The sequence below is a fragment of the Orcinus orca genome, chromosome 4 (genome assembly GCF_937001465.1).
Source record: "Orcinus orca chromosome 4, mOrcOrc1.1, whole genome shotgun sequence".
NCBI lineage: Eukaryota > Metazoa > Chordata > Mammalia > Artiodactyla > Delphinidae > Orcinus > Orcinus orca.
The window spans coordinates 20,912,334-20,934,504 of record NC_064562.1 but is presented as its reverse complement, the minus strand read 5'-3'; the positions used below and the strand labels follow the sequence as shown (position 1 = coordinate 20,934,504).

General features: G+C 37.1%; 1 protein-coding gene across 2 annotated transcripts in view; it reads right to left on the bottom strand.

The window, feature by feature from the left end:
- The window catches only part of BANK1 (B cell scaffold protein with ankyrin repeats 1), a 439,628-nt gene extending 437,818 nt beyond the window's left edge, over positions 1 to 1,810 (bottom strand). The window contains exon 1 of one of the 2 annotated variants that reach the window (XM_033402064.2): positions 1,681 to 1,810. The gene's annotated coding sequence lies outside the window, so the exon portion shown is untranslated. The remainder of the gene's footprint in view (positions 1 to 1,680) is intronic. The other variant, XM_049708850.1, reaches the window with a different exon arrangement.
- Between the last annotated feature and the right edge of the window lie 20,361 nt (positions 1,811 to 22,171).

The window sequence follows — 22,171 nt, the reverse complement described above, 5'->3', positions numbered from 1 at the left end:
AACTGTAGGAGAACCTTGCAAATCTGAATAATTAGAAAATCATTTTCCTACCAAGTAGCTAGAGTCAAGAAGCTGATTCTAGCCCCAACCCTGAAACCAATTGTGTGATGATGAGTAAATCAACTAACCTCTCTAGACATCCATTCTCTCATCTGCAAAGTAAGAAAGGTTTAAAGGAGGTCTTTGTTCCCTTTTCTCTCAAAATTATGGTTACGTTGTATAGGTAGCTTAGTGAGAAGCAAGTTGGACGAAATAACTTGAGGGTGATTGTCACAGTGTACCAATGTGCCTTTTAGCTGGTTTTATCAGTGATGGCCTGATAAACTGAGGAGGCAAGGGGATGAAGGAAGCCCTGATTTACAGCATTTGCCAATTTCGGTGGTGTAAATATTCCCACCGTTGTCAATTTCAAGCTGTCTATGTGATGACACTGAACACAAAGTTGAGAAGAGATGGGCATATTTAGCTCTCAGGAACTGGTACAAGCAGGTTCCAGCACACAAATGACTCCATTCTCCAGATCTAAAGCTAGTCTCAAGCTGTAGATGAGAAGTACCCATTATCAAGTTAAAATGATGCCTTAATAACAAACCAAACCAAAGCTTTCCTGGGGAACATTTTCCTATTTGGATGAAAAGATACACAGTACCCATTTGTTTTGACCTTGGGGAAATAAATGTGCAAACTAATATCCTTAAATGAAATGCACAAAACACATCTGTTTCGCTTAGCACTAAAGTAGGTTTCAAGTTTGCAAATTCTCATTTAACACAGGAGCTCAAGTGACTCCTTTCACTCATATGGGCTGGAAATATATCTCTTAACATGTTACATTTACACAAAGTAAAGTTGGGGAACAACTTAAAGTTGGAGACGTTTCAGATGAATAATTCAATTGAACATATTTAGAAATCTACAGAAGACAGTTCTTCCTTTCCTGAAGGCATCACTCAAAAATACTTTCTGTATTGAAATATATTGCCAGACCTTCACCATTTATATCATCAGCCATATTTATAGTACAGAGAGACTTTGAAGAAAAGACATATACCCTACCTTAAGTAGCCAGCAGAAAGCAGCCTATGAGAAAAAGGCTTACATATAGTAGTTTATTTCCAGAACTGATTCCAGGGAACAAGAGCAGAGCATGGGAAATAATGTAACAGAGAAAGAAGGAAACCAATATTGGGGTATGTTGTCAAGCTGACCAATGTTTTAGGCAACTTTTTTTTTTTCATTCACACACTTAGCATATGCAACTTTAATCAACCAAAAGAAAAAGTCCCAAATGTACAAGTGAAAAACAATCGAAACTGTTGACACAGGCTTAACTAATATCAGCTACTTTTATGTACAGCTGTGTAAGTTCAGAAAAGCTATCCTATATGTATGTACAAAAGTTGTTTATACACAGGTCTGTACATAAGGGTCTATACATTTACTTCCTCAGAACCCTTAAGGTGCCACCTCTTGGTGAAGACACCAACACTTCATTCACATGTCTTACAAAAAAAGACTTCCCTGTATTCAGGACTGACAACACTGCATCCTGTATTCAGACCATGTAGGCTCCACTCGATTGGTTAATAAGTTCCTTCCATCATAATGCAGACAACACCAGGTGCCTGGGTGCCCTTAAACAGCTTCGCACAGAGTGCTACAAAGTAAAAGCCCACAAACCAGCATGAGATGAGGAAGCAGCGTCCTGACCAGGGTGCCACCATAAGGTCCAGGCTTAGGCAAGCCTGCTGCCCTGCTCACTGTCAGTACTCCAGTTCACCTACACTGACGACTCTGGCGGGCATGGCGGGCAGGGGCTGCTGTAGCACATCTGAGCCACGCCGTTTGGCAAGGCCCACGGGGGAGCTGCTCCTCTGGCTGGGGCGGTGCTCTAGCTGGGAGTGCACCTGAGGCAGGCCTGACCGGCTGGGCACATTCTGAGTCATCGTCTGAACGCTGACAGCAGCTGCCTGGGAACCAAAGCCTGGAGGAAGTGAGCACTGTAGCTGCTGTTGCCTCACTGCCAGATGCAGAGGTGTCCCAGGATGAGGGTTTAGGAGAGGGTGACTAGTGGCAGGTAAACGGTAAAAGGGTTGACCCAGGATTGAGCCAGATATTCCCTGTAAATGAGTCAGGTCCATCCCAGGAGGAAGCACACCAGCTTGGAGCAAACTTGGAAGATGCTGTGGATATACTCCCTGGGCCAGCATCCTCAAAATTCTCAGTAAGTAGGAGTGCTTCAGAATTTTCTGTCCTATGGTTTGAATTGGGGGCATTTATTCACCACCTCTTCTACCACATTAGTCAATAGTTACTCTATAAAATACATATTTTTAGATTTTACTACTTTACTGAGAGAGAATGTATATACATTATCCTGCACAGATTTTAAGTATATAATTTGATATATATATAAGTCAGTGGTTGCCTGGTGATAACAAGTAGATATAGATAGATAGATAGACAGATATCAAATTATATACTTGAAATCTGTGCAGGATAATGTATGTATGTGTGTGTGTATATATATATACACACACACATACATACTCATGAAGTTTCACCCACAATCATTACTTCAGATATTTCCATTGCTGCAAAAATTTCATTGTACCTGTTTTCAAATCATCCTTCCCTCTACTTGTATCACCAGACAACCACTGTCTTATTTAGGTCCATATGGTTTACTTGTATTTTCTAGAATTTAATACAAATTGAACCATAGAGTATACACTGCTTTTGTCTAGCTTCCTTCACTAAGCATAATTATTTTCAGATACATCATTTTTGTTGCCCATATTAAGAGGTTTTTTTTCCTTTTAATTAAGTGTTGTTACATTATTTAGCTATCTTATATCTTGTTATCTATTCTTTTGTCTATGGACATTTGAATTGTTTCTAGTATGGGGCTATTACAAATAAAGCTGCTATGAATATTCAAATACGAATCATTGCAGAGATATATACTTTTTCTTTCTCTTGGTTTGTACATTAGATATGCGTTTAACTTTTTAAGAAAATGTTAACTCGTTTTCCAAAGTGGTTATACCATTTTACATTTTACTAGCAGCATATGAAAATTCCAATTGTTCCATATCCTGCTAACAGTTGGTATTGTCACCCTTTTTCACTTTAGCCATTCTAACGGAAGTGTAATGTTATTTCATTATAGTTTTAAGTTGAATTCTTCAAATGGCTACAGATGCTAAACATCCTTTCATGTGCTTATTATTCTACTTTGATTACATGTCTGTTCAAATATTTTGTCAGTATTTTAATTAGGTTTTTTGTCTTCCTGTAACTAAAAGGCTTTGTCATATATTATGAATATAAGTTTTTGTCTTGTGAAAATGAATAAAAGAAAATTTCATTTAAAATGAAATCAGGAAGCCCTGAAGAGGGATAAAGAGGATGTGGTATATATACAGTGGAATACTACTCAGCCATAAAAAGGATGAAATCTTGCCATTTGCAACAAAATAGATGGACCTTGATGGTATTATGCTAAGAGAAATAAGTCAGTTGGAGAAAGACAAATACTGTTGGCTTTCACTCATGTGGAATATAAAAAGCAAAGAAACAAACAAAATAAATGAAAAAAAACAAACCAAATGGTGACAAACACGTAGATACAGAGAAGAGTAGTGAATACCGGATGGGGTTGAGGGGGGATAAATGGGTCATCTGAATGGTGACAAATGGAAACTAAATTTTTGGTGATGAGCACACTATAGAGTACACAGAAGCAGAAATACAATGTTGTAACATGAAGCTTATATAATGGTATAAACCAAGGTTACCTCAATAATAATAATACATTTTTTAAAGTTTTGTTAAGTTCAGTTAAATCATGAGCTAAATTCACTGAATATCTGAATGATTTCCAAATAAGGTAAAACACTGAAACATTAAATACTGAACATAAGTTTATCCACTTTGGCGAGCTTTTACAGAGAAACTGAAGATCTTTGATTCTATTAGTACAGGTTTTGTGTCATGGCAAGAAATTTTTCTGTGAGAAAGCATTGGTGAATGGGTGAATGCTAATATGTGTTCTAGAAATTGTATAAAATTCCTAAAATTCTGGTATGTCCTGGTGTGACATTATCAGTCATAATTTTAGTTACTATCTTAAACGCATGTCACAGAAATAACCGAATTTCCTTGCCAATTGCCATATAATGAACTCTCATCAGATCTTTAACCATTGCCATTTTTAGCCTTTTGTCATTTACAGACAGTAAATACAAACAGTATTGTTTTATTCTGGCGCTTTTACAACAGCATTCCCGCAAAAGTACTTTAATGTCGAGAAAATTTAAGGACAGGACTTTTGACAAGTATAGGCTTCTGAAAACTTTCAGATCATAAAACTGAACTGAGTAAGAATTTCCAGAACTAATGGAAAAACTGAATTCAACAGAACAAGTGTTAATTACATGGGACTAAATGAACTGAGGAGGAAGATTATAATTTTTTATCATTTTTTTGTTTGAAAGAATGCTGGCTTCTTAATGGTTTTTTTTCAGATTTAAGGAAAACTTTTCTCTTAAGCTATCTATGACTTATGTAGACATTATGTAGACAAAGATAAAACATTTGTTTTTGTTTTCTCTTCCTGATCCCTTCAAAATTTGGAAATTTGGAGCATTCTTTTCACAAAAATATAGTTATTTACATGAATTTAATAAGAATCTATTCTCCTTGTAACAAGGCAATTAGAAATATTGGCTGTATTACCAATGCTTTGACTGGAATATCACATATGAGAGAGGCATGCATAGACTCAGATATAACCAGATAGCTTTAAGGAACTACTTAGACTTGGACTTGGACTTGGCTTCCTGGTTTTGAGAGGTTGTTAAGAGCTCAATCTGAGATTCCTTATAAAAAGTTCTAACAAAGCAGTCATAAAAAGAGCTTATATGGCCCATCACTATTATTGGTGCACTTAAGTAAATAAACAGGCCAAGTTCAATGAAAATAAATTAGTTTTACTGTCACTATCTTTGATAAAAATGGGGGCAATTTTGGAGAGAAAACTTATTTTCACACCTTTGTCTATATTAGATTCTAATCCTGTTAATTGTCCTTGAGGTTTTGCTATCTACCTGTAAACTGTACTAGATCCTGAATTCTTCTAGTTTCCTCAAATATCTGGTTACAAATCTCCAAAGTAACATTTCAATCACTAAGAACAAAGATTGCTCTTGAATATCCTTGGAAGGGACCGTATTAGGTCCTCCTCACTACTGAGATAGCAACCATACTTCAGGGACTTGAACCTTAGATACACATCTTACAGCTGAAAAAGGCTCCATCTGACCTTGTATACAAAAGCCAGAGACCTCCAAATAGAGTAGAGTAGGAAGAGAAGTATCTGATATTGAGGTAGACTACTTCCTCTCAAAATGCTAGATCAAGACTTCATACTTTGGCTAAACATGAACCACTTTTTTCTTCCCTTTCTTTCCTTTACTCTGGCATTGACCTGGAAAGATGTCATCATCTGTATCTCAGGCCATTGCTAAGGGGAGGGAGGGATAACCTTTCAGACTGCTCGAATTGTCATCAAAAACTGATCTGTCCATGATGCTAGAGACTCCCTGGTCCATTTCCCTGGCTCTGATTAACACCCAAACTTGAGAAATTTTGTCTCCAGGCTTTATGAAAGAAAGGGACACAAGGTAAGAGTAACCAGAATAAAACTGCCTGTGTGACCTACAGACCCTTAAAATTATACTGGCCTCCATGGCTGTTACCTTTCCAGTCCTGAGGCATAGATTCAGACAAGAACAACCCAGAGACATACATGACTCTGGGCTTGCCTCCATAGGGAGAGTCTTTGTCCCTTGCATCAGATCAAGTGCCAATGAACATGTGATCAGAAATCTTTCCCTAATATTAGGAGAGCTGGTCAATGCCACAGTCAAAGCAACAGCAGCCCCCAAACAATCGCTTGACTCATTGGCTAAAGTAGTTTTGGACAACTACATAGACCTTGATTACTCACCTGATGAACAAGGAGGCATTTATGCAATAGTAAATATCACCTGTTGTACATGGATAAATGCCTCTGGAGAAGTAGAAATTCAATTACACAAGATAAGGGAACAAGCACACTGGTTATAACAAATTTCACCTGATTATCCACGGTCCTGCAATTTGTTCAGTTGGCTACCTTCAAGTCTAGGATCCTGGTTTAGAACCATCATACAAACTGAATTTGTCATATTACTTTTAATCCTGTTTTGTGTAATTATTTTTTAAGCTTTGTACCTATTGCCTGCCAAACCCTTATGGAAATGATGTACCCAATAAGGGGAGGCTAGCTCAACGCTTTGAGATGATCTCCAATGCTTATGACCTTCAAAAGATACAGACTTTAACTGGGAAATGGCTGAGAGTTCTGCTTCCTACCCTTCCTTGTTTACTCAGATGTGCCTTCAACAGTTCCAGTCTGTACACTTTTCCTCTGATGTGGGACATGACAACGAGGAAAGGTCCTTCCTAACACCGAGGGACCAAACCACTAAATATGAAAAACCCAATTCTTGATTAGCAGTGTTTTCACGGAAAGATGTTAATTAAAAGGGGAAATGTGGAAATAAATAAAGGAAAACCTCATTTAAAGTGAAGAGGGAGCCCTCACACCTGTACTGCCTGTCACAACTTAATTTACATACCCCAGCAAAAAGAAGGAAGATTTTCTTCCGGCCCAGCAACAGCTCAGCCAATGATAAATCGCTGCAAAGTAGCCAATGAGAAGCCACCACAACCCCACAACCCGCAACTCTCAATCTCCTTCAATAAACTTTCATTCAAACCAGACCCTCTCAACTTTCTCCCTTCCTCTATCAAAGAATGCTCCTCTCCTTTGTTCTCTGGATTTTCCTGTGGTTCACCTTATTATGCATGTTCCAAATTGCAATTCCTCTGCTATTCCCACATAAACTCAATTTTGCTGACTAAACGCTCACCTTTTTGTTTTAAAGGTTTACACAGTGATATAAATTTTGTATTTTCTCCCAACTTGTGGTTTATCGTTTGTTTCTTTAATGATGTCTTTCAAAGAGCAAAATTCCTACTTTTGATGAACTTGAATTTAACAACAACAAAAAATCTGTTTTGCTTCCTCTTTGCTGTATTTTATTTAAGAGACTTCTACACATACCAAAGTTACAAAGATTTTCTCCTAGGTTTTCCTCCAGAATTTTTATAGTTTTAGGTTGCCATTTAAGTCTGATCTACTTCAAGTTAATTTTCGACTGTGCTGTGAAGTCAGTATTTACATTCAGTTTTATTCATACAGATATCTAGTTTTTATTAAACCACTTTTTAATAAATCACTTTTATTAAAAAGACTTTCCTTTTCCCCCTGAATTACCCCATCACCTTAAAGTTGCAATACTTGTGTATAATTAATGCTTTCCTTCTTTTCTCTAGTTTTTATGTAACTGGATAACTATTATTCAGATACCTTGGCTGAGTTTAGTTTTTCACTGCATTCAGTTTCTGATTATGACGTTTGCATATTCAATGCTTTATTGTTCTTCCTCCCTCCTCTTACATACCTCCTTATACTCTAATCCTCCCAAAATACACTAACTGAATTTTGAACTCTAGATCCCTGCTTATTGATGCTTTTCATGCTCTATCGCAGTAACTGTGACAGTGGCACCATTGACATTTTGGACTGGATAATTCTGTTTTGTGTGGAGCTGTGCGCTGGAGGATGTTTAGCAGCATCCTTGGCCTCTACCCAATAGATACCAACAGACGTCTCCAAGTCATGACAACAAAAATGACTCCTGTGGGGTTAAATTGACCCCAGGTGAGAACCACTGCTTTACATCCATGTTTACATTCATGAATTATTATTGTCAAAAAATGCATACGATTTGCCTAGAATTTTGGGGCAAAATCGTCAATAAAACATGTCATTTTTGAAGCTGGTATATTCAATCCTCGCTTTTAGCCAGTAACTAAGTTTTTCTATGGATATGGATTAGCATAGAACATAGCATGGGTTGTCATCTTGTCTCTTTTCACCTAATAATTTTGTTGGCCTCCATGAACAATAAAAACATAGCTTGAACATGTAACTTTTACCTTAAAGACTGTTACTTTAAGGGTAGCCTTACATGTTGCTATTCAAATTTATTTCACTTTTTACTTCACTTGCATTCTGAGGTAGGTTGACTAGGTGGTTCAACAAACGAAAAATAAACTTGTTAAAGCTCATTGAGATCATTTTTAAAGCATTTTAAGAGAAAATAACTACCTAAAGGAACATCTCTTCTGAGATATTAGCAGAAAAACTGACATAGGCCAAAAAATCTGAATATTTTGAAAAGTAGTTCTTTAAAGGTGGGTGGGATGTTATTCTGCACACATAGTTATGGTGATAATGATCTTGCTTAATATTAAAAAGTAAAATTAAAAGATATCAAGCAAGCTATTCTCTGTTAGGTTTAAATTTTCAATTAAGCATGAATCAATGTTCATAATCTTTGTTCATATGTCTTTGTGAGTTAAGTAAGTGAAACGTGTATTAACTAACTTGGTTCTTCCTGAATCTTAAGTGTTCTTACAACTAAGAAGGACTTCTGAGACTGATAATAAGACGCCATAATTATTTATGAAACCTTCTCACTCACCATGCATATGCTTTTATGTACTTGACATATTGGAGACTCTAAACTGAGGATCTTGCCATTATAAACCTGCTTTTCTGTACATCAAGAAAAGTCTCAGCCAAGCATTTTAGAAATTAAAGTCTAAAATGAAAGTATGAAAAAAAGGATGTTTTGGGGGCTAAGAGGAAAACAAGGAAGAATTAAAAGATAATTCATAATTTAACCTGTATATGTCATGTCAGCATATCTTCTGTCTTCTAATTAAAGATTCAGGGGTTTGTATCAGAATTTTTGAAACTTAAGTATATGTCAGGAAACACTAAAAACAAGTAATTTCTTTTCAAAAATGTTTATAATTTGTACCATCTTAAAAAATGTGACTTGTTTATCATAAAAGAGAAGTGCTTTATAATCATATTTAACCAATATTCTATTGTTATTTCTGCGCAACTTGGCTTTCTTGGTGTATTTTCTTGGAACATTTCCAAAAGGATAAACAGTGAGTAGCAACTGAAGCCAATAGAATCCATGAGTGTTATGTCCATTATTCTTATTGCTGATAGACAATCCTGAATGGTAACTATAAAAAGCACTTTAAGATTATTGTTTTATGAAGAAATGGAAACTATAAACCAGTTGTTTATGGCATTGTACAGGGATTAAAAATTCAGCTTTGAGGGCTTCCCTGGTGGCGCAGTGGTTGAGAGTCCGCCTGCCGATGCAGGAGACACGGGTTCGTGCCCCGGTCCGGGAGGATCCCACATGCCGCGGAGCGGCTGGGCCCGTGAGCCATGGCCGCTGAGCCTGCGCGTCCGGAGCCTGTGCTCCCGCAACAGGAGAGGTCACAACAGTGAGAGGCCCGCGTACCGCAAAAAAAAAAAAAAAAATTCAGCTTTGAAAAGCGGTAAATCTGTGTTTGAATCCTAGTCCTATCCTTGCCAACCCATGTGACTGTGGTGAGATTTCTTAATTTCCTGAGCCCCCATTTCCACATACGTAAGATAAGGATAATAATACCTTCTTCAAAGGTTTGCTGAGACACTCAACGAGATGACTAGGGCCTGGCACAGGAGGGCAATGTATTAAGCTGATATTATTTTTATTGTTATTTTTGCTGCTGTTGCTTTTATTATCATTCACAGTAGTACAAAAACTCTTCTACTTGAAGGGAGAAGTTTTAATTTATCAGAATGAAAGACACTTAAAAATTAAAGTCCCCAAGGGGCTTTTTATCATGGTTAGTATATGAAAAATATATGGCAGAATCCAGAACTTCGGTGATACTCAAGATGGTCTATCCACAGCACCCTCAGACAGCTGAGTGAGTTCCTCCCACACGATGCCTCCCCTTATCTCTGCAGGAATGTTCTTGATTCTTGCTGACATCCATCCATATGTCATCATAAACTTCCTACTCACTGCTGGGATTACACCCTTTTCTTTATTCATAAGCTTTCAAAATTCATGAAAACCCCAAAATCACTGTCAAGAGATGCAGGAAAATCTATCTTTTTGTCTGTTTGCAACAGAAGAGATTAATTTTCTTTTAACAAATAATTTTTTAAGAACTGATATTTTAATATGTATTTCTAAAATGAAATAAGTTAATTTACTTTGTCAACACCTTCATGAGGTGGATGAATGTTATAACTCTATTATCCAGAGGACTAAAAGAGTGAACATAAGAATGCCAGTATTTCACCAAGTTAAAATGGCCTTCACCTCTTGTTGACTATCCTGTGCAGGCTTATCCCTAGGCATTTGGGGGACAGGCAAATCACCACCTTATAAGTGTTTTTTCCAGGTGAACTCAGTGTTAAGATAGCACAACAAAATCTTAAAAGAGAAAAAAAATAATTACATTAAAGCCAAAATGCAACATATTCTTACTTCCTAAATATTTCTTCTTTGGGTTATTTTATTCATGAGTTCTTCTCAATATCATCTCTTAATGCCTCTTTACCCTGTTTCAATAATATCACTCATAAATGTGCTTTCTCTAATAAGAAAATAGTCATAATAATTATTATTCTTATTTAATAATAAGAATAAGAATTTACTGAGTACCTCCTATGAGCCAGGCAATGGGTACATGGTACATGTAAACTCCTTTAGAAGATGAAGAAACTGAAACAATGCAGTTTAAGCCACTTGCTCAAGGTTACCAGGTAGCAAGGAACAAGGTGGGGCTGAAGATAACCAGGATACAGGGAATTCTGAAGCTCTATTCAGCCTAGTTTAATAAAATTCTTCTGTAAATAAGAGGTTTACCCAAAATGTTCTTTAGTAATCCTTTCCTACATGACATAGCAGGGGAAGGCAGGCATTACTCTGCAAAAGAGGAGATGGGGAAAGATGAAATAATGCTGTTCACAAACTGGCCCTCAAACACAGAGGGCAAGGAGTGAGGGAGGAAAGAGGCAACCACTCCAGATTCCTGGGCGGCAGTTCTAATAAGCAAGGAACTTACTTACCAGGCTTGTCTCCACCACCATGAGACGAGTAGATCTCCAACTCTGCCTGCCAGAATCTTAAAAGTTTTTATAGCAGCCTTAACTGGATTCAGTCATATATACCGTCCATGTGGTCTCAACAACACATTGCTCTCTCAAGGCTGCATCCTTGACAACGGCTCCCATTATGAAAATTTGGGGCAGAACATACATTCCAAGAATGGGGAGGGGACAAGGAGCCTCCCATTGCCTGGGTCCGGGTCACAGGTCAACCAGTGGTCAAGTCCTCTTGGTAACCTCCTCCAACAAATAAATTGTTCAGGTTGGATTTGCACCCAGGTTTGTTTTACGTAGTGAATTTGTGTACTTCCCACCTTATTAAATTGTCAAAATTAGGGGTTGTTCATTAGTTCCTCATATTTCTGATTGACAGATAGCAATGATCCTGAGAAATATTCCCTTTAGCTTAAGAATATTTTTCTTGCTTCAAGGCAAAGAAGTGAAGGGCTATCAAAGCATCTTCTATCAAACGCAGAAATATTTCCTTCACCACAGATCCAGACACCTAAGATCAGTCTAACTTTAGGTCTGAAACTCATCACAAAATGTCTAAAGCTGCAAACTCAAGTGTGATCTCTTTTTTCAACCAGGCTCAGAGTATTTCCATGGGTCCTCTTATCTGATACCAGCTTGTACCAGAGCAGAAGGAAGCAGTGGGAGTCAAAGAAAGGGATAACATAAGTAGAACATTCTTTAAACGATCCTAAGTTGCAAGGAAATTGGAGAGTTTTGTTGGTTTGTTTCTTCTGAAAAAAAAAAAAGACAAGGTAACTAATTTTTAATATGTTTATTTCGATTTCAACTTCAGTCTCTTGAATGACAGATGGAAAAAAATCATAGAGAAACATTTGATTAAATAGATATGTGTTCCAAAATGATCATTGAGGACATAATTTTTTTTATTTAAAAAATGACATTATAAGATTACACTTTGAGCTTTTTCCTCTACTCTAAACAACTCCCATAGATGGATATAAAGTAAAATCTAAACATTAAAATGTGGCGAAACTAAAACAAGACAAAGAGATAAATACATAATAGTCAAGGTCCCAGCAGGGAACAGATGTTACCCTCTAAGGATTTAAATTGTAAAGAATTAAATAAGAGGACGATATGTGGAGGTGTAGTCAGAATTCAAGAAATCAATAAGGGATGATGAGTCACCCAGGGGCGGGCAACAGGGGGAAGAATGATGAAGGAAGAGAACAATGACAACAGTTGTGTGTGGAAACCACAACTTTCTTTAAAATAAACTCATAACACTGGCCAACTTTGTCAAAACTAGATAAATTTTATTGTTCATTTTTTTAAGTCACTCTTGCAGGTACTAGAAGATAAGCTTTACCTCGGATAATTCCACATTTTACTGTAGAGCCCCAATTTGTCTTAGTCTATTATCTTTCACTCTCTAGTATAACCAACCATTTTATTTACTTACCCTCTTTTTCCCTTCATGGACAAAAGTCAAGCCCATTATCTTCTATACACATTTATATTGCTTTGCAACTTTTGAATTTATTAGCGCCTCAACCACCAATATTGGTTTCAACTCTTAACTGCAATTACTAACTTCTGCCATAGGCCAAAAAGTACCAGGGAGTAAACTGAAAATTGTCCATTACATACAAGCACGTTAGAGTAGCAGTATTCCAGAAACAATCGTACACCATTATACATATCCGCATAAGGCAGACTAAATTACTGTTTCCAATTATTCACTGATCTGTTGTGATTTTGTTTTTTCACACATTCTCTATGGCCTCATGGTGAGTGAAGTGTATCTCTCTGCCCTTTGACCTGGGAATGGCCACATGCCTGGCTTTGACTATTGGGATATTAGTGTACATGAGGGGAGCAGAGGCTAGAAATCTCCTTTCATGTTAGGGCATACGCTCCGGTGATCTGCCATCAGAGATGCATGTCCCAGGTAGCCGATGCCCGACAGTCTATACCCCAGAACAAATACAGTTGCATCACGGAGCCTGGAACCTGGGGCCTGAATCCCAGAGCTGGGAGTTCAGCCCAGCCCAGCTAATGTACAGACTACCTGCAGACATATGAGCAAGGAAATAAATATTCCTTTAATCCACTGAGTCTGGGGATAGACAAGCAGTATTATTATGGCAATACCTGACTGAATCAAGAAACAGGCATTATATTGCTTTTACCTTTGTGAAGGTTAATTATAAACGTGTACACTAAGACAAGGTATTTTATATCCTTTCAGCCTACTAACTGACAGCCACTTTTTATTGTATAAAATATTTACCCAGATAGTGTATTTGGAATAATTAGTCTTATTGATTTGCAGCATGATAAACAGTTTAATAGTAGTTTAGACAATACTGTTATTATAATTTAATTTAGTTAAACGTTCAAATTTTACTTAACCATTTTTTGGAAACAATAAATTATTTACCCATAAAATCAGTTTAGGAGATTAAAATTTTCAGAAGAATTAAGCTTTTTATGAGCAAATATACTTATCTTTTATAAACCAAACACTGCTAAATAAAATAAAATAAAGCGTGTTAATATTATTTTTCCCACATTGTGATAAAATCAGATGGCATATATTGCTTTAAATCAAAATTATTAAACCAGTATAAATTGTCCAAAAAGTCACCTGAATAAGAAATAGTCTTAACCGTTTTCAAGATTTATATAGTAAATAAAAATTTTCAATTCTTTTCTTTTGTTTTGTTTTTCCTAATATGATTTTCTTTTTTCTTTTAACACTTGATTTTGACAAATTTTAAACCTACAGAAAAGTTGAAAAGTTGGCCAGTAAACAGCCATATATACCTGTCACCTAGGCTCACCAATTATTAATATTTTGCCACATTTCCTTTATCTCTCTCTAAATACATAATTTTAAATAAACTTATAATTTTGGAATACCTTTAGATTTACAAAACAGTTGCATATAGTATTGTTCAGAGTTCCTGTGCACCTTTCCCTCAGTTTCCCCTAATGTTAACATCTTATATAGCCTGGGTTCAGTTGTCGAAACTAAGTAATTAACATTAGTGCATTATATTAATTAAATTGTAGACTTCATTCAGATTTCATCTTTTTTTTTTTTTTTTTTTTTTTTTTTTTTTTGCGGTACGTGGGCTTCTCACTGTTGTGGCCTCTCCCGTTGCGGAGCACAGGCTCCAGACGCGCAGGCTCAGCGGCCATGGCTCACGGGCCCAGCCGCTCCGCGGCATGTGCGATCTTCCCGGACCGGGGCACGAACCCGTGTCCCCTGCATCGGCAGGCGGACTCTCAATCACTGCGCCACCAGGGAAGCCCTAGATTTCATCTTTAAAGTATATTTTGAAGTACGAAAGTTCTTAGGTTTTTTGGGTTTTGTTTTTTGTTTTTTTCCTGGCTATTTGTCTGATATCAATGGCCTTTCTGTGCTTCTTATCTTCTAATTTAGCAATCAAGGTCATTATTTTAAAGTTCGTTTTTTCCCCCTTGACTTATAGCCCAACAAGTATTTAAAGTTTTTTTTTTTGTTTCTGGAAATGTATGAATTCTTGCATTGTAAATTTACATAGGCCTTACTAGTCTCAATAAGCCAATAGAAACAAGAGCTCTATTCAATTTAAGTGAATTTATAATCTAACTCATCATTTTGTATTTGGAGATAAGCAGTTACATAGCATTCTATTTATTTACAAAATATTTCAAATCACATAATGGGGTGTTGTTATCAAGCTCTAGGCAGGCTAGTTTGGAACTATAAATTCCAAATTCTGTTGGAATTTATAATTTTATTTCTCCCGCATACATTGTGTTGTTTTGGGCAGTACTTTTCTGGTCAGATGAGGGGGTCACAATTTAAAGTTTATTAACACCTTTTTGTTTGCATGTGAAGCTTTCCTTCACACTTTGACCTGAATCATTTGTATATTTCTATGGGATTTCCTTATTTTTAAGAGAGGAGAGAGAAACATCATATACTCAGAAATCTGTCGATATCTAAGAAAGTAATGAAGACAAGCTGGAAGCCATCTTTTTAATCCCAAAATACTCAGGATTATTTTTAAAATTTATATCCAAAATAAGCAAAATTCTCTTTTAGAGACTCTTTTGTAAATCATTCAAGCAGTTGAAAAGTTGTTCAACCTTATTATTTATCAGGGAAATAGAGATTAAAACTCCAGTGGGATACCACTTTGCACACACTTGAATGGCAACATCCAAAATTCCATTGCAAGTAGAGCAACTGAAATGTTCATAAATTTCTAGTGTGAATGTAAAATGGTACAAGTACTTTGGAAAACAGTTTGAAAGCTTCTTACAAAGAAGATACACATACACATCGGTACAGTAGTTCGACTTCAAAATATTTAAACAAGTAATGTTAAAATATGTCTATAAAAAGCTGTGTATAAGGATATTCATATCACTTTTAGTCATAACAACCCCAAACTAAAAACAGTTTGGGATTCCATCAACAGGAAAATGGATGAACAAACAGTGGTATATTTATACACTGGGATATTGCTTAGCAATAAAAAAGAATGATCTACTAAGACAAGATGGACGAATCTCAAAAGAAACACACATACATGTGAATAATGCTGTATAAGTCCATTGATATAAAGGTCAAGAGCAGACAAAACTAACGTGTAGTGATAGAAATCAGAAAAGCAGTGGTTGTATTGGTGGAAGGAGAGAATTATTTGATATATTTGATATAATTATTTTGTATAATGGAAGGATACTTTATCTTATTTACATATGTGTAGTTACTTGTCCAAATGTCTGTGCATTTTACTAAATGCCTCAATTTTTTAAAACTCTATTATAAAAAATACAAAATTCAGGGTACTATTTACCCCTGAGAGAGGCAGCAGGACAGGATAAAGAAGGAGCACTCAGTGGCAACAGTACTGGAACTTTTTAAGGTTTTAGATGCAGTGACATGTCACAAATGTTTATTTTATTAATATGCCATATAATATATAAATTATATTGTTTTGCATTTATCAACTATTATAGTATTTGACAAAATTCCTTCTTTTTCACTTTTATTAAAGAATATTTAATGTTAGAATTATTTTTTTCTTGAAAGTTTGGTAGAACCCTCTTGTAAAACCAAGCTCATCCTTGAATTTGCTATGGGAGAAGCTTTTTTAACTGGTGATTTAAGTTCTTTAAAGGTTATAGACCATTCAGATATTTATTTTCTCCTTCATTAGTATCAGATTTTATATTTATTACTTCTTTTCTTCTTTTTATTCTATTCATTTTAAACTCCTTAGGTAAGATGATTATCTAATTAATTTCAAACTTTCTTCTTTTATAATAAAAATATTAAGGTTTTATATTCCACTCTAAGTATTGCTTTGGTTGTATACCAAACACTTGAATATATAGCTTTTACATTATTCTTATAAATATTTTCTAACTTACTTTATGGTTTTTACTCATAAGATAAAGCTTTTCTTAATTGAAAGATAAATGTTTTTTTCTGGTTACATTTTGTTGTTTTTTTAAAATTAGTGTCAATGTGGTCATATAATGTGGTTTCGTTGCTCCTAATCATTTGAAATTAATGAGATAATTTGGCAGAACTTCCATATATTCTGCAGATTTAAGTTTCTGTACATATCCATTAGACAAAGCTGGATGATTTCGTTGTTCATATTTTGAGTTAACACACCTGAGTTAAATGCACAAAGACTTTATTCATTCAGTCAATTACTATTTGCCTGTGAGATGTTACTCCAGTAAGTATTCAGTTAGTTCCTACTATACGATTCAAACTGTGCTCAATGATCAGAGCCATAAGATATTTTACTCCACAAATATTTATTAACACTTTTGCTTGGTATTTTAATGGAAGAGGCAAATAACATAAACAAATATATACAGTATTTGATAAGTGATATAAATGCACATTCATTCAATCACAAAAGTGGGATTAAAAATTTCAGAGAATCCAGGAGGTCTTCCCAAAGTCTTGTGCTCTTTTAAACTCTCTGTGAGCCTCTTAAGTGGTATCAGAAGCACAGTAATGAAGTAAGGGAACCTGGCACTTTATCAGTGTTCATTACAAGAGACTTATTTTGATGATTCATTCTTTTATTCAGATGTTCACATTATTTACTCTATTTAATTCATTTACTAAGATGCTATTACATATCAGATACTATTTTAGTACTTAAAAAACTGCTTCATTTCATGCTTACCACTGCCCTAGGCCACAGGTCTTACTTACCCTTAAGGAGTAAGGAACACACAAACTCAAAAAGGGAAGGAAATATAATCAGGGTTCACACAGCTAGAAGGTTAGATGGTTTAGTTTAAACCTATTTCTTTTGATCACAAGTTCCTAGAGATGTGTAGCATAAATGTTGAACTAAAAATAAAATTTAGATGATATTACAGCAGTTCTATATACTTTTCAAACAAGCCTTATGCCACACCTAACTTCAGGTTTCCCAAGAAATTCTTATTACAATATAATCTCTAATATCATTAAAATGTTTTTACCTAACTCAACCCGACTATGACTACTGATAAATGAGTCTTCAATGCTCTCCTCAGTATAGAATAGCTGCTGGGGGGTTCTGAGCACAGAATGCTGTTGTTTGCAGTTCTTAGTATTTTGATTACCAGGAGCCCAAAAGCTCAGAGCAGCAATTTAATATCTGAAAACCAACTATAGTAGATCAAATGTTCCTTTTTATAATGGTATCTCCAGAAAACATTTATAATGAAAGTTATCTGGGTTGAGTTTCTGGTGTGCCTATGAAAAAAGTTGTTAAACACTACCTGTGAAAGGAGAATTATCTTTTGATACTAACTACAAATTTTAATGCAATTAGATTTCCTAAGTCACTCAGCAAGCTCCTCTCTCTACTTTGCCATTGAATGTGTCTCAAAAATATGAACAAAGATCCTAAAATTCAGTTATGTAGACATTTACTAAATGTATATAAAAGGATACGGTGGGTGAGCTATACTGGTTTTCTCAAATCTGAAACTCTATTCCCTGTTAAGCCATTAACTATCTCTAACTGAATTTTCAGAAGAAATACAGTGATGAATTTTTCACCCTCCTCTCCCTTTCTCTTTCTCTCTCTCTCTCTCTCTCTCTCACACACACACACACACAGACACACACACACAGACACACACACACACACACAATATTTGAAAAACTCACTTTGTGCACTGCATAAACCCCCTAATAGTCTGAAATACACATTATCTCTTTCCTAGGGATACAACCTGAGTTGCCTGCCCTAATTCGTTGCCAAAAAATTAAACTACACTGTAATATAAAATGAATTCATAATATTTTATGAGAAAAGATTGACGTTGAAAGTAAAAGATTGACTTATTTTTATCTTCTCTGAATTTCTCTCCTTGCATTTGATCCAAAACAGTCACCAGAGAGTTATTTAAGATAAATTAAATTGAGGTAATGCCATCTATTCTGTTTAATTTTACTGAAATCATGAATGCTAAAGCAAATGCCACTGGCTGCCAGATAAGACTTCCTAAAACACCACTATATTGTATTCTCTTCTTTCTTAAGAACTTGTTTCCCTGGTTCCTACTGCACATATATCACATACAAACAAACTCCTTTTAAAAATCTGATTTTCATCTACAGACCATATTTTTCAATGATTCCCAATGTTCAATCCAGTCACCTTTTTCATTTCTAGCCCTGTACCTCTCCATAAGTTTTACTGGAGAAAGCAGGGAAAGTATTTGCAGTAGAAAATAATAAAAAGATAACCAATATTCCACAGTCCCTGAATTTCCTACCTGCCACCTACTATGGCCACAGACACCCTTCCTTTACACTTGTCAGTCAGTACACAGAGACTACAGACAGTCACATTCTTTTACTAACTGGGATTTTGACTCCAAAGCCCTAGCTTCCTCGGACCACATATGGATCGTGAGAACTCTGAGAGATAGGATAAGGAAGGAATGGAGAGAAGGAGATACTTTTTTACCACATAAACTTTAAAGCTCAGAATCTCAAAGATAAATCAATGAGCAGAATGCAAAGGAATACTTGCCCTCAGATGCTATACTTTATCATCCTTTCTTGAGTCACATCAAAAGCTCTATCTTCTACTACTATGGCACAGTTTTCTCTTTTTCTTCGAGAGAGGTAAGATAGCCTTGAACAACCTAAGAAGAAAAGTGTATAGCAACAATTCCTATTTTTCCTTTGAAGGCAAGTTAAAAAAAAAGTTACCACATTATATGAAATTTTCATCAATGATGTTAGTCTTCCATCCATGTATTCATTTAACAAACGTTCATTGAGTACCTACTATGTGTTCGGCTTTGTTCTAGGAGTTCAGGATATACTAGTGTGGAAATAAACAAAGACCAACCAAAGGAGTAAAGCAATGGCTGCTTATTCTGAGCTTGCTAGAGTAAGGGAGTCAGTTACCGTCACCCGTCACCTGCACTTTGGCAGAGATTCAAAGACAAATGGAAAAGCTTTATCATGTTAAAGGGGAAGGCTTCAGGTGTGCCCTGATTGGAAGCTGTTGGCACGGGGAAGCTACAGGTGGGCCAACTAGAAGCAGGGCATCCTCTGCGATTGGTTAGGGGTACATATTTGACTTTCTATGGTTGATTTTAAGTTGGAAGCAGGGACAAAAATTAGGGAAGCTGTCAATTATTAATCAGGTCCTGGCCATGTTGGGCTGATTGTTGCAGAAGTTATTGTTTAGCTTCCTAGACTGTCACTAGAGGTAACAATCAGGCTTTCTGCAAGTGTGACTTATTGCAGGTGGGCTTCCTGGGTTGTTTATTATAGATAAGGAGATTGGTTTCATAGGCAGTTTGCTGCAGGTTGTAGGTCAAAGTTCCTTTTTTATATATGGTCTGACCATTGACCATTTGTATGTTCAATCTCTCAGCAGTAAACAAACAAAAGTCCTCGTAGAGTGTATGTTCTACAAGGGATATTACACAGACTTCTTTCTCTAGATCTTTTTGCACTTATTATTTCATATAATTGGTAAGAAGTATGCAGTCTTTTCTTTAATTATTGGCATCTCACAATTTGGACTTTATTATGTCCATATGTAATATTAAAATATCCATTCATTTGTTTAAAAATATGTATTGATCACCTACTATGTGCCAGGAACTATTGCAGTCTGTAAAGATTCAGTAGTGAGCAAAGTCCTGCCCTCATTGAACTTACATCTGATTAAAGGGACACAAATAATAATCATAATAAATAAAATAAGTTTTGTTTTTTAGAAGGTGATAAATCTTATGAAAATAGAAAAACAGAATAGTGGCCAAGATGGCAGAGTAGGAAGACCCTGAACTCACCTCCTCCCATAGGTACAACAAAATTACAACTATTTACAGAGCAACTCAATGAAAATGATCTGAAGACTAGCAGAAAAGATCTTCTATGAATAAAGATATAAAGGAGTCACAACAAGATGGTAGGAGGGATGGAGATACAGTATAGTCAAAACCCGCACCCCCAGATAGGTGACCCACAAACAAAACGATAATTACAATCGCAAAGGTTCTCCCCAAGGAGCGAGGTCCACATCAGATGCCTCAAGCCAGGGGTCCTGTACCAGGAAAATAAGCCCCAGAACGTTTGGCTTTGAAGGCCAGTGTTCCCATAGCTGTGGGAACTAGAGACTCCACTCTTAAAGGGACCACACAAAATCTCACATCCACTAAGACCCAGGGCAGAAGCAGCAATTTTAAAGATGTCTGGGTCAGATCCACTCGCTTGATCTTGGAGAGCCCCGCAGAAAGGCAGGAGGCAACTAGGATCCTCACCCTGGGGATATAGATGCTGGCAGCACACATTTTGGGGAGCTCATTCTGCCATGCAGACACTTGTGCTGGCAAGCGCCATTTTGAAATCCTCCCTCTAGCTTATTAGTACTGGAGCCTGGCCCCACCCACCAGCTCGTCAGCATCAGTCCTGGGGCACCCGAAACCAAACAGCCAGCTGGGTGCAGACGCAGCCCCACCAACCAGCAGGCCAGCTGCCATAGGAATCCTTGAGCCCCCATCAGCCCCAGGACCCAGTCCTTCCTACAAGAGGGCCCAGGACCCAGCACTACCCACCAGTGGCCAGTACTAGCCCCAGGACCTCCAGGGCTCCACAGCCAGCCCTTGGACTTGGACCCACCAACCAGCAGGTCAACACCATCTCTGGGACACATGGATCCCGCAGCCAGAGACCCTAAGACCCAGCTCTGCCCACCACTGGGCAAGCACCAGCTCTAGGAACACCTGTCCCCAGCCAATCCCACGCGGGAGTAGTTACAAGCCCTGGACCATTGCGGACCTACAGCCAGCTGTGTCAAGACACAGCTTATCCACCAGTGGGAGTGGGAAGGCACCACCTCGGGATGCCCTGGGCCCCAGCCCTGGTCACCAGTGGGCTGACACCAGCTCCAAGACACCCTGGACCCACAGCCAGCCATGTCAGGAACCAGCCCTATCCACCAGCAGGTGGACTTCAGACCTGGGGCATCCCAGGACATGGCCCTATCCACTAACAGACCAACACAAGATTTGAGACATGCCCCCCACCCCCAGGGCTCCATAGCCAGCCAACTTATGACCCTGCCCTACCCACCAGTGGCTGGCAGCTTCTGGAACCAACCAGACTTGGGTTCAGCCACGCCTACCAGACTACACACAGTAGTCGGCTTGCCACAACAGAAGGGCCCGTGCAGCTCACGTGGAGGGCACCCTTGAAGCATATAGCTCTGGTGACCAGAGGGGAGTGTGCTGCTGGATGCCATAGCACGTTTCCTATATAAGGCCACTGCTCAAAAATCAGGGAACATAACCAGCCTACCAAATACATAGAAATAGAAACAGTAAATTAGGCAAAATGTGGTGACAGAGGAACATGTTCCAAACAAAGGAACAAGATAAAACCCCAGAAGAAGAACTAAGTGAAACTGAGATAAACAATCTACCTGATAAAGAGTTCAAGGCAATAATCATAAAGATGCTCAAAAAATTTGGGAGAAGAATGGATGA